This window comes from Mustela erminea, chromosome 18 (genome assembly GCF_009829155.1).
Source record: "Mustela erminea isolate mMusErm1 chromosome 18, mMusErm1.Pri, whole genome shotgun sequence".
NCBI classification, from domain to species: domain Eukaryota; kingdom Metazoa; phylum Chordata; class Mammalia; order Carnivora; family Mustelidae; genus Mustela; species Mustela erminea.
In genome coordinates, this window is record NC_045631.1 from 41,401,000 (window position 1) to 41,414,138 (window position 13,139).

The window sequence follows — 13,139 nt, forward strand, 5'->3', positions numbered from 1 at the left end:
CATCCAGGCACTGGACGGCCACTCAGCAGGCACGGGCTATCATATAGGATCCCTTGGAAGCCGCTCACAGCTTCCACACTTGGTGGAGAGGAGGTAAGGGCGAGGCAGCCTTCCCAAGAGCTGAGGCTTCGAGGCTGAATAGTGGGGAAGGGGGAGAGGGGCTGTTAGAATGGTCCGGGCCTAACCAGTGAGCCGAAGGGGGGAGTTCAGGAGCAGGGAACCGTTCAGGGTGGCTGGGGAGTCAAGCTGGAGGAAATAATCAGAACTTGGAGGCTGGCGCAGGCCACAAAGGGGAAACCAGCTTCAGATCCACCATTCGGAGCAGGAAGGGAGGGTGAGAGGGAAGGAGCAGATGGTAGGATTCTGAGGACGTCTGCTGTGGGAGTCACATGGGTGGGAGGGGGCAGGGCTAAATGGAGGGCCACCCCGGGAAACAATTACCAGGGTATTCTGGGCACCGTACCCGAAAAGAGCAGTGCTAAGTCCTGGAGGAACAGTCCTGCCCCAGCCCCACCACCCTTCAGGGGCCAGTCGGCCTTGTCGCCTCGGAGGCAGGCTGGGTTTATTTAGACATGGAGTGGGCGCTGGCCTTTCAGCTTCCCCAGGGCTGTTCCCCCAAATCACAGCTTCCCACAGCCACACACCAGGAGCCGGCGGATGCCGCTTCCGTCCTCAGGTCCCGGTCGGCCCCTCCCTCAGCCCTCACACGGCTAAGCCCCACCCTGCCTCCAGCGCCACCTGCAGTCGGCAGAATAATGGCCCTCCAGAGACACAGGTCCCCAGAACACCTGAACCCGCACCTTCTGTGGCAAAAAGGGACTTTGTCGATGCAATGAAGTTAAGGGTCTTGCATTGGAGAGAATATCCTGGATTATCGGATTATCCCGCTGCCGGGCAGCCACCCTCCCTGCCTGGTATCCTGGTGCCTGGTGCCGCCAGGCCTGGCCAGCCCCCACACTCCTTCCCCTTCACTCTGCAGCATCTGGGCTGGTGAGTGACTCACCCTGCATCCCTCACACCCTGCCCTGTCCCTGACCCCAGCAAACCTGGCCCCTCTCAGCTCCACTGCTGCATGGCTCCAGCAATCTGAGCAATGCCTGCCCCACGCTCTGCACCCCAGAGTCCAGAGCAGCACACCCCTGCCTCAGAGAGGCACAACAGGGCTCTGCCATTCCCAGCCTGGATCCCTAGGGAGAAGGCTATACAGAGGACAGGGCCTAGTGGCTCCAGCATTTACAACACTGGCCATTCTAGACCAGGTACCCGGCTGCCTCTTTCCATCCTTATGTCCATTTCTTATTACCACCTCCCAAGGGAAATGATGACCACCCATTCTACAGATGAGAAGAGGAGGTACAGAAAGGCTGAGTGACTTGCCCAAGGCCCCCTCAGCAGGTAGTAGTGGAGGGGACTTCAAAGCCCCCTCTCCCGCCACAGCACACCTTCCCATTAACCCCGAGCCAAACTCACAGCAACCTGAGAGTGTAGAAAACAGGACTGGATTTCGAGTCTGAAGCTCTGGTTGGAAGCCAGCCTCCCCCTTATCAGCTGGGAGGACCTGGCCAAGACCTCCGCCTCTCTGAAACTGTTCGCCATCCTAGTAACGGGGGGACAGTGGTCCTGCCTACCCACCTCCCTGGATGTGGGGAAACTCAACAAGAAGAGGTAGCTTCTGGAAAGTGCAGTTTCGAGGAGGGGGTCCCAAGGTGGATTAGAGGTCTGGCATCTTGAGCCACGGAAAGACGTGTTGGTGTCCACTGTGGAGCCAGACACAGCATTGCACAGGGCAGGCTGCCGCCTTCGCGGGCTCTCCCACGCTCCTCAGGCCAGCTGCCCGCCCTCTGTCCTCCCCCTGCCGAGCTTGCTCCGCCCGTGCCGCGGGAGCCCAGGGGCGGCCAACTCGGTGCCACAGCGGCCCCTAGAGGCCGCTCGGAGAAGCTGCCCTGCCACCAGGCGCGCTCCCTCCTGCCACCTGACCCCTCTTTGCGGACCCTTGATCCTGCTCATTTCTGAAGCGAGAAGAAGGACCAGAGGGGACCAATGTGGGCAAGGGCAGGCCCCACACTTCAGGCTACTCCCCGGCCTTCCTACGCACAACGAAAGGTCATTGAGCTGAGAGAGATAACAGGAGAAGGAGTTCGGGGACTGCTGGAAGTCCAAGGATCTGGATTCCAGCTGTGCGACCGCGGGCCTGCGTCCTTCCATCTCTGGGCAACAAACCAGTGCAGGAGGCCATCTCTCTAAGGGAAGGTACTTCCCCTTATCTAACACTCAGTTTCCCCGTGTGTAAAATGGCCACAAGGGGCCGCTGCAGCCACAGCCGTGAATGAAGCTGGAACCCGCGTCTCCCCAGCCCAACTCCCTGCCCTTAGTGCCCCTGTGGCTTCAGCTCAGCCTCCTGCCTCCCAGTACCAGACCTGCTGGAATCACAGTGTGACCCGAATGGTTAAGCACTTCCAGGAATAGGACAATCTTCCTAATCCAGTTCTATTGGGAGTGGAATTGATTAGGACTCTTGGAGATCAACCCAAGGAAAGCAGGGCAGATAGGAGCCTATATCCAAGGAGACCTAGAAACAGCCCTAAATCCTTTGCAAAGGGCTGAGACAGGATGCCAAAAGAAAAGCCACTAGTCACGGAATCCCATGTACTCAGGTTCAAATCCAGGAGGATCGTGAGTTTCTCCATAGCTCTTGGTCTAAGACAAGTCACTGAACCTCCCAGAACCGCCCAATGGGAGTAGACATTCTGCGGGAGAGGTAGTGGGTCTGTGTTTGGAACAGGGGACCCTCCACCAAGAGCTCCTATCCCCCAGCATTTTCCCCACACAGTAGGAAATGTGGGCAATGGAGAATAATTTGAGTAATTTGACATTGGGAGATTGCACAGCCCAAACACAGGACCTTCAGTGGTCCCACTTCCCTTGCATTGTTTTCTAAACCTTTCATGATCCCTGAATCCTGCAAGCTTGACTCCATCTCATAGGGTTACATCCGCTCTGAATACTCGTTGTTGCTTTTTAGTAAGCCTTCCCTGGGTTGCCAAACTTTCGTCTGAAAATTCCAAAGCATCTCAGACATCAGCAGGAAGAGAAAGGAAGGGAACCAAGGTAAGAAAAAAGAGTATTTTGCTTTCCTGGTGTTCGGACCCAAGAGAAAACTAGAGCAGCATTCCCCTGTGACAGAGGAGAGCTATGACATTGGAGAGAGAGGTGAGGCCCCACAGGAAGGAGAAAGCTTGGGAAATGCAAGTTTTCTGTGAAATTGATGAGTTTCAGGGACACCTAGGTGGCTCAGATTAAGCATCTGCCTTCGGTTCAGGTCATGATCCCAGGGTCCTGGGATCATTTACCGCATCCTCGTGTTCCTTGCAGTGGGGAGTCTGCTTCTGCCTCTGCCTACTGCTCCCCCTGCTTCTGCTTCTGCCTCTGCCTACAGCTCCCCCTGCTTGTATACTTGCTCTCTCTCTGTCAAATAAATAAAATCCTAAAAAAAAAAGAAAGAAAGAAAGAAAAAGAAATTGATGAGTTTCAGAATCACTAATCAATAGAGCCAGGAGTTCCTGCATCTGTCACACTTGAGCACATGTGTTCAACAAGCCCAGACTTCAACGTCCCCACCAATCCCCCTTGTCTCTCAGCAGCCCCTCCTCACACTCTGCCTTGGGAAGCATGGTCTGGGTCCTCTCTTGTGCCACACTCAGTGCCATTTCCAGACCTTGACAGGTGCAGGTCCTCCAGCCTAAAATATACCCTTCCACCCCAGCAAGCCCAGCACACCTCCATCAGCTACAACCTGGATAAACCCAATCATGCGTCGGGTCCTAGACCAGTACTTCCTCCACAGAATGTTCCAAGACTAGGTCAGACACTCCTGCTATGTCCCAGAGCCCCCACAGACTTCCCCCGGCAGGTTCTCAGCACGCTGCACGATGGCTGCTGGTCCTCACTGGTCTCCTTGACAAGACCCCACAGGGCAGAGCCTGTGTCTGCATGGGGCACTCCTATGGCCCCAGCAACGAGTAGCATGCCAGGCGCAGAGCAGTCCTTCAATAAGCACCTGCTGAATGAAAGGGACAATGACTTGATCAAAGTCGATCAGGGCTCCACTTGGGGCTCTCCGTGAGCAGGGAGCCCGGAGGCGCCAACTTACTCTCCACCCCAACCTCTCCTTTGGGTCTGTCACAAACTTGACACTCTCCTATGGGGTTTTTGTTTTCGTGCTTCCCTTCCCTGAGGTCCCCAACACATCTCAGCCATGCTGAGGGGAACCCACGAAAGGGATCATGTTCTGCTCGGTTTGGTCTGAGTCCAAGTAAAAATGACATGTCCTTGATGCTGAGGGTGCTGGTGGCAGCAAAGATGGGTTCAGAGATTACTGGGGGAGAGATTCTAGGAAGTTCAGGAAGATCAAAGCCACCCGGCAATGTATGAAGGTCAAAAGCAGGTACCGTTGGGGCAGAGGGATTCTTAGGCACCAACTGTTCCAGTGGCTTCATCCCCTCACTCATTCCTTTAACAAGTTCAGACAAAATGCCCTCAGGGGGAAACTGAGACCAGAAACTACAGATCTCACTCTTGGTTGTTTGCACGGTTGTCTCAAAACATCGGAAGCCCATCTCTGACCTAAGAAAGTTCCAAAATTGTTAGAGTCCTGGTGGGCAATGCCTTGGTATATGTGACTTGGGCAAGTGACTCCCCTTCTCTGAGGCTGTCTGCTCATTAACAAATGGAAGCAACAGTATCTCCTTCCCATGGCTGTTGTGAGAAATGAGGTGTTCTGAGAAATGGTGACACACGGAACGTCCCTGTACTGCTCCTGTCACAGGATGCTCCCCAGCCGCCATGGCCAGGCTCGACCCTCCATGGACCAAGCTCACAGCACCTTTCCGCAATTTCCGACCCGCACGTCTGCCTCCAGCATGAGACGGAGAGCCCCACGGGGAAAGACACTGTATCCCTTTTCCCCCCAGTTTTGTTTCTTTCTGGCCCCAATGCAGAAAAGTCACCAGTAAATATTTGTGGAATGAAAAAATAGATGAATGAAATTATTTGAAGAGGAGATGAAAATAGAAGCTCTAATGAGAGTCTCCTAAAGAGGCAGCTTTGAGATTCCCACCCCCGCCTTGCCTTTCCTAACTTTATTTTAATATTTATTTATTTTTTATTTTTTATTTTTTATTATATTTATTTATTTGAGAGAGAGAGCAAGCATAGTGGGGAAGGGCAGAGGGAGGAGAGAGTATCCCAAGCCAACAGTCCACTGAGCACAGGGCCCAACCCTGGGTTCAATCTCACGACCCTGAGATGGTGACCTGAGCCGAAATCATGAATCCAATGCTTAACCGCCTGAGCCACCCAGACAGCCCTTTCCTCACTAACGTCTAACCTCACGCTGTACCATGTGTCTTGGCTTGTACTTGGTGGACGTGTCCATCTCCTTGAACTTCCTCTTGGTTTCACGAGACTCCCCCCACAGTCCCAGTGGTCCCCAGCCTAGTAAGAGGAGCAGAGAAGGGAAGATTGCTCCTGCCTGGACCTGAGGTGGGGAGAGAGCACCAGAGCCCCAAGCCATGAGGCCGGCAGCAGCCTCTGCCTGCAGGAGAGACTCACGGGGCAGGGGCCTCAGTGAGATCAAAGCTCTGGAGAGTTACGAGTCTTGGAACAAGAACCGTTGGAGCCAAGAGGGTTTTCCAGGCCATCCAGCTGTCACTCCTCATTCCTCTGCCATTCACTCATACCCCTTCTTCCCTTTGGCAGGCACAGACCTAGGGCCTTCTTGGCAGGGGGGAAACTGAGGTCCCAGGAAAGAGCCCACATGTGCGAGGCTGCCCATCTTCTCAGTTCTTTGTGCCGTCACTGTTCCCACAGAGGACATCTCTGACAAGCTTCTGCTTACCGGCGTTGCTTGCCTCTGCGTTCACAGAGGCTCAATAATTATTTGAGGTGGGACAGGGTGGGAAGAGCAGCAGCTTTGGAGATAGGCCAAGCTGGATTCGAGGCTCAGTCTCTTAGAAGCGGTGCCACCTCAGATGAGTTACCTGAGCTCTCTGAGCTAGAGTGTCTTCTTCTGTAAAATGGGCATAATCATCTCCGCTTTGCTGGAACAGAGTTCTAGATTCACATCTTGGCTCCACCCCTTACAGGCTGCGCAATCTTTTTGGCAAGTCATTGACTCCCTTGAAACATGTTTCCTCCTGCATGAAACGAAAATACGAACGGCATCATGAGGTCGCTCTGAGGACTGAGGAAGGTCATATATAGGAAACGCTTAGCACGGCGCCTTGCTGATGGTTAAGAGCTTGATAAATATTTCTCCCTGCCCCTTTCTCTTGTTCTTGGTCTTTGTCACCCAGCTCCTTTGCAAAGGGATTCTCGACGTGGTGACTGTACCTCCCCAGTGTAGAAGCCAGAATTAGCCTTCCAGGCTCCCTGGCAGCTGAAACAAAGATGCATGACTCAAATCCATGGGTTGGGGGGGGGGGGGTCCACATTGACCCCAGCTCCCAACCTAAACCTCTGGCCTAAGCCTGCAAACTAAGAGCTAATAATCTGAGGAAGGAGGTGTCCATGGGATCCGTTCTGGCAGGAGTGGCCACAGAGACACCCAGAGCAGTAATGCCCAAGCCTTAGCGGTAGCACCGAGGAGAACATGCCACTGAACCTGGGCCCACAGATGGTGGCAAGCATGGGACTTCCTCCAGCTGCACGACCTGCCAGCCTCCTTCTTTGGGATCCCCCTTCTTCCAGGGGATTCTCTGACATACCGACCATCCCTTAACAAACTGGCTTCAGAGTGTGGCTTCCAATCTATGCAGGTAAAAACTCTGACTGATTCAGAATTAACTAAAGACTCCTAAGAAATCTCTGCTTGGGTGTCCGACTCACTTAGCGTGCTCAGGCTATCATACAGAAATACCACAGACTGGGCAGCCTCCACAACAGGAATTTATTTTTGCACAGTTCTGGAAGCTAGACATTCGAAATTACGGTGTTGTAGGTTTAGTTTGTTCTGAGGCCTCTCTCCTTGCTTGCACATGGCCGCCTTTGCACTGTGTTCTCCTGTGGTCTTTTCCTCTGTAAGAGCACAACCCTGCCATCCCCCTTGGTGTCCAGATTTCCTCTTCATATAAGCACACCAGTGAGAGTGGATTAGGGCCCACCATAATGGTTTCGCTTTAACTTAATCACCACTTTAAAGAGGCTCTATCTCCAAGTTCAGTCACCTCCTGAGGTAACAGGGGACAAGGCTTCAACATACAGATTTAAGGAGATACAACTCAGCTCATAATGGTGTCAACAGACCTTGTAATTCAGCGTGTCCCCAAATGACTCATCTTCCACCCCAGCTGGCCTCCAGTCAGAGACTTCCCATCTCAGTGGGGAAAAATTCCTCTAGTCTAGTTGCTTAGACCAAAGATTCAGAGACATCCTGGACTCCCTTCTTTTAAACCAGCATCAGTCATTCAAAAATCCTGTGGAAGCCACCTTCAAATTATATCCAGAACCAACTGACCTGACCATCTCTGCTGTGAGTGCCTCAGTCTCTCGCCTGCATTACCTCCCTCCAGACTGCTCTCTCTGCTTCCACCCCTGGTTCCTTGACCACTTACCCAGCAACAGCCAAGGAGATCCTTTTAAGCCATCATTTAGATGGTGCCACACCTCTGCTTAGACCCCTGTGTGTTAGTCGTGCTCAGTACGACTAACTGTAAGGACCTCGAAAACCTCACTGGCTTAACATGATGAACGTTTGTCACTTGCTCACATAAGGAACAACCAGGTTGGGCAGCTCTCCTGAAATCTCCCCTCCAAACGATGAACTCAGGCATCCAGGCTCCTTCTCTCCTCTGCCATCTACCATCCTGGAGTCCTTTTCTATCTTTTTTTAAAATATTTTATTTATTTGAGAGGGAGAGAAGGGGGAGGGGCAGAGGGAGAAGCAGACTCCCCCCTGAGCAGGGAGACCAATCCAGGGCGTGATCCCAGGACCCTGAGATCATGACCTGCACTGAAGGCAGACAGACACTCAAACGACTGAGTGACCGAGGTGCCCCTGGACTCCTTTGCTTTCAACTGGGCCTTCAGGGGCTTCCCATTTCACTGAGCATCAAAGCCAAGTGGTTCAGAGTGACCCCACAAAGCCCTCTATGATATTGCCATGCCTTACCTCTCTGACCCCCATCTTCCACTGCTGTTTTCCTCACTTGCTCTTTTCCAACTACACTGGCCTCCTTACTCATCTTTAAACATGCTGAATATGTTCCCTTCTGACCTTAGGGTCTTAACACACCCATGCCCTGTACCCAGATTGATCTGCCTGCCTATTTCCCTCACTCTGTCAGGTCATTACTTATATTTTAGCTTCTCAATGACCCCAACCTTGGCCACCCTATTTGAGCTTGCCATCTTTCCCTCCCTACCACAATGCTCCAATCCCCCTCACCATTCCCTACTTCTCTCTGCACTTACCACCATAAAATATATCATAATAATTGATCTATGTGTTACATTTGTTATTTTCCCCTCCCCCTACCTATAATGTAAGCTCTGGGTAGGCAGGAATTGTTGCCTCTTTTGTTCACTGAACAGTGCCTGGTGTAGAAGGAACATAATACAATTTTACCCCATAAGGGTTGTTGAAGGGAATGACATGAGAATCAGGATGGTTATCTGGCCCACATGGGCCAGTGTAAGTCTGATATTATTAAAATATGGAGCTCTGGAAGCCCAAAAGAGGCAGTGATGAGATAGGAGTTGTCTAGTTTCTTCTAACAATACTGGAGAGATTAAAGAAAGAGTAATATGCTCCGATTCCTAAGTTTGGACTTTATGGGCAGTCAGAAGACCAGGAACTTTCCATGGCTACACTAAAAAGTCTCTTATTCCCTGTACTTACCAGGCTGGAGTAGGTAAGAGTTCATCTCAAAGGAATTCCCCAAGTTGCTAAGTCACAGCACCAGTTGAAATCACAACCTTGCCAAGTCTCCTACATAAAAATTAGACTGTTGATCTGGAAACAGGGGCACTCACAAAATTGGAATGGGCTTATATGAAAGGATTTCATTGACTTACAATAGCCCAAACTCCAGGTTATCCTCAAACTCCATGTTACCACTCTTTACACCCTCCAAAATTATAAATAAGCCAGATCTCTGGAAAAGAAGGTACATTATAAAATCAAAGCTTAGAGAGAAAGGGTTACCCACCAAGAGAATTTCAAGATGTTGCCAATCTGTATCAGCAGAAATGAGAAGACTTGGGTTTGAGAATTAATTTTCATTTTTAATCAGGCTGAGTTGACCAGTATGGAGGCATTGACCAGAGATTCACAGCTCAGCTACTAGCTGGAGTATCTGGGAGTGGGTCTAAATATTTGCTCAGTTGAGTGGCAGACACTGAACTCAGTGGTGGCCTATACAAAATAAAATTGAGTTTCCAGGAACACCGGGGTGGTTCAGTGGGTTAAAGCCTCTGCCTTTGGCTCCGGTCGTGATCCCAGGGTCCTGGGATCGAGCCCCATGTCAGGCTCTCTGCTCAGCAGATAGCCTGCTTCCTCTCTCTCTCTCTCTCTCTCTCTGCCTGCCTCTCAGCCTACTTGTGATCTCTCTCTGTCAAGTAAATAAGTAAAATCTTAAAAAAAAAAATTGAGTTTCCAGAAAATTCCTGTTTTAATAAAGAAGAAAAAAATGCAACCAGTTAGGGAAACAGGAATGTTGGAGTGGAGTTATCATGTGGAACCCATTTAACAATTCTCCAACTACAAGAGCCCAGTAGACACTGTGTAGACTCTGGCAATTAAGAAATACCTAGACAAGGGGCGCCTGGGTGGCTCAGTGGATTAAGTCTCTGCCTTCGGCTCAGGTCATGGTCTCAAGGTCCTGGGATCGAGCCCCACATAGGGCTCTCTGCTCAGCAGGAGCCTGTTTCCCCTTCTCTCTCTCTGCCTGCTTCTCTGCCTACTTGTGATTTCTGTCTGTCAAATAAATAAATAAAATCTTTTAAAAAAATTTAAAAAAAAATAAAGAAATACCTAGACAAGAGGGAACACAGAATCTCTAAAAAGCACAGTAGCAGTGTTCTCCGAGGATGTGGGTGAGAGATACTCCCACTGAATGAAGATCCCTATTTTGATAACAATGGAATTCTAAGTGTCAGAGGACAAGTAGGGGAATTTTAATGCTGGAGGGTTAGAATAGTAGGTAGGATGATAAAAATCTGTAGGGATCTATAATTATGGTCAGTTGGTCATGGGTGTCTAAGACCAAAATATATGAGCAGCCCACCAGGGTCCTGATTCAGCCAGGATTCCATTTTAAGTAACAGAAACAAACCTCACTTTTTTTTTAACAGAAAGGAATTTAATACAGAGCATTAGTTGCTTACAAAATCATAAGAAGACTGGAGAAGCAGACTCTAGATTGGGCCTCAAGGAATAGCTCCCAGGTTAACATCACAGAACCAGCGCCCAAGGGAACTCCTGGTCTGTCACAATCAGAAAGCTTGGGAATCTGTAAGCCAGAACTGGATCTGTTGACCCCAGAACCATATAGTACCTAGTAGATATATACCAGCAAAAACATTGCCCACTCTAGACCTCTCCCCACTCGACTCATGTCCCACTGAAGCATACGTGATTGGGAAATTCTAAATTGCACCTACAGCCATAGCTATAAGGGAGTCTGGGAAAGCCAGGTCTAAGATTACCAGGCTTTAGAGTACAGAAATGTGCCTAGAAGAATGTGTGACCAATATAAGCTAGTGGGTCTTCCATATGTGCCCCCAATTCCCTATCCCACACTCCAAAAAGAAAACTTTGGGTCAAAAAGAGGCCTGTATTAACCCCATGATAGAGAATGACAGACTCATCTAATTCCAAAACCAGAACTAGCTCAGGGATGCAGAAGACTTTGAATAAAGTCCAGGTATCCTTGAGGAAGGTCTTTGCAATAACATCATAAGCACATAGTGTATGTCTACCTCCAATCTTCCCCACAGGAACCAGTGGACATTTACAAGAGTAGCCATATATTGGGGGAAGAGAAATACCCAGACCTTTGTGGATTATTGGACACTAACTCCACGCTAACTCTAATTTCTGAAAATTGGAGGTTGGCATAACAACTCTGTGGTTTACCAGTTAGACTGGAAGCTAATGTGAGAATATGTTATATCATTTTGATTACTGTTCTTTCCCAGGTACATCCAAAAACTACATTTCCCAGCCTCCTTTGCCACTAAAATGAGGTTCTGTACCATGTGAGCCTAAACTTAGAAGGGAGTTATCTGAGCAAATGGGCTCCACTTGGGGCAGCCAGTTTGCTGGCATGATGACAGAGAAAACATGGTTCTGAGGTCTTAGCTTGGATACTGTTTCTTAATTCAACTGGCCACATCCTGACTTGGAAACTTCCTACTCATGGAGAGGCAGCAACTCCCTTGGCAGACCCATTCTGATGTGTCATTTGGGGAGATGTTAGAAATTCAGTATCGATTTTTTTTCTCCAGCCCTCCTAATGATTTTTTTAAAGATTTTATTTATTTATTTGACAGAGAGAAATCACAAGTAGATGGAGAGGCAGGCAGAGAGAGAGAGAGGGAAGCAGGCTCTCTGCTGAGCAGAGAGCCCGATGCGGGACTCGATCCCAGGACTCTGAGATCATGACCTGAGCCGAAGGCAGCGGCTTAACCCACTGAGCCACCCAGGCACCCCCTAATGATTTTTCAAGTTATCTAGAACTCTTACAAATCCCTTACTTCTTAAAATAAGAAGAGGGAGAGTAGCTTTTGTTGGTTGCGACTGAGAATCTGACCAGTACAAAAGATCAGATAGCAAATGGAGTTTTGATTTAAGTCTGCTTCTTGTGAACCCAGTAGTACACCGGACCTATCCTGTTGTTATTTCCTAGTGTCTGAAGCAGAATCGATATAGTCAGTAAATGGCTCCCTGATTCATACAGTAAGGATTATTGTGGTAAGAAGAGCCAATAACACTACACTACACCGCTAGGAGAATGACAGAGATTAGTGCCACTGAAAAGATTTGATAAATTCAGCATTGCAGACTCTGATCACTTCCCAACTAACTTGCCATTTTCCCTGTGTAGAATACAGACAGTTATTAGGGAATGATTACTTTATAATTAAACACATAGTATTCCAATAGCAATCATTGATCAAGATTTGGTCTACTTACCAGAACAGACGACCATCATCCCTGGACTCTGATGTGGAAAACTCTTTTTTCTTTACCCTAATAAGCAAAGGATAACAGAATGTGTTTGCTTTCAGTTACAGAGAAAGCAGTACTTCATTCCCAGGATATTCAGAGAATCAGACTTGGGGTATAGGCAACCAGAAACATTGCCCAAATCACTCTAAAGGATTGTGCCAAGAATACACTACTGCCATTGTTACTGGGCACAGAATTGCAGCTCAAACAGTTGATGTTGGGCACTGAATATCCCTGCAGAGCCACCATTTCTGTTGCCCCAATAAACCATGTGTCTCTGTATCAGCTCTGTTCCTGCCATATTAGATTCTACCCAGCGCTTCCTTCACATTCAAGTCAGTCTTGTGTGGGAGCACCTGACTGGCAGAGCTGTGTCACATGCTCATGCCCTTGCTGCAAGGGAGTTTGGGAAAACAAGTTTCTGGCTTTTCCCTTGGGTAACCTCAGACGCAAGATGGGCAGTTCTCCAAGTAGAGGTAGAGAGAAGATATAAAGTGGTAGGAGAGGAAGACAACTAGGAGCAGGAAGAGAACCAGGAAACAGAGTAACCAGCTGCACAGTAAGGGGTGGAGTACTAGCAAAAGAATCACAAACTCTCACTGCTCCAGCAACCAGCTAGAGCCATCTTGGACCCAGAGATACCACTCAGCTTCCATCTTCATAAACCCCAGGATCTTGACTTTTCCTGAGCTTCTGTGCCATTGGTGTCCTATGTTTACCTTTATGTAACCTCTCCCCCAATAATTTGGCCAATCGTGGCAAATTGTGTTTTCCAAAGATCAATATATCCCCTTTCACATGCTGATCTTCAGTGTGATACTGACACTCCTCCATCTTGAGATGGAGTTTATATTTGTTTTCCATTTCTGCTTAACAAATTACTGCAAATGCAGAAGCTTAAAGCAGCACC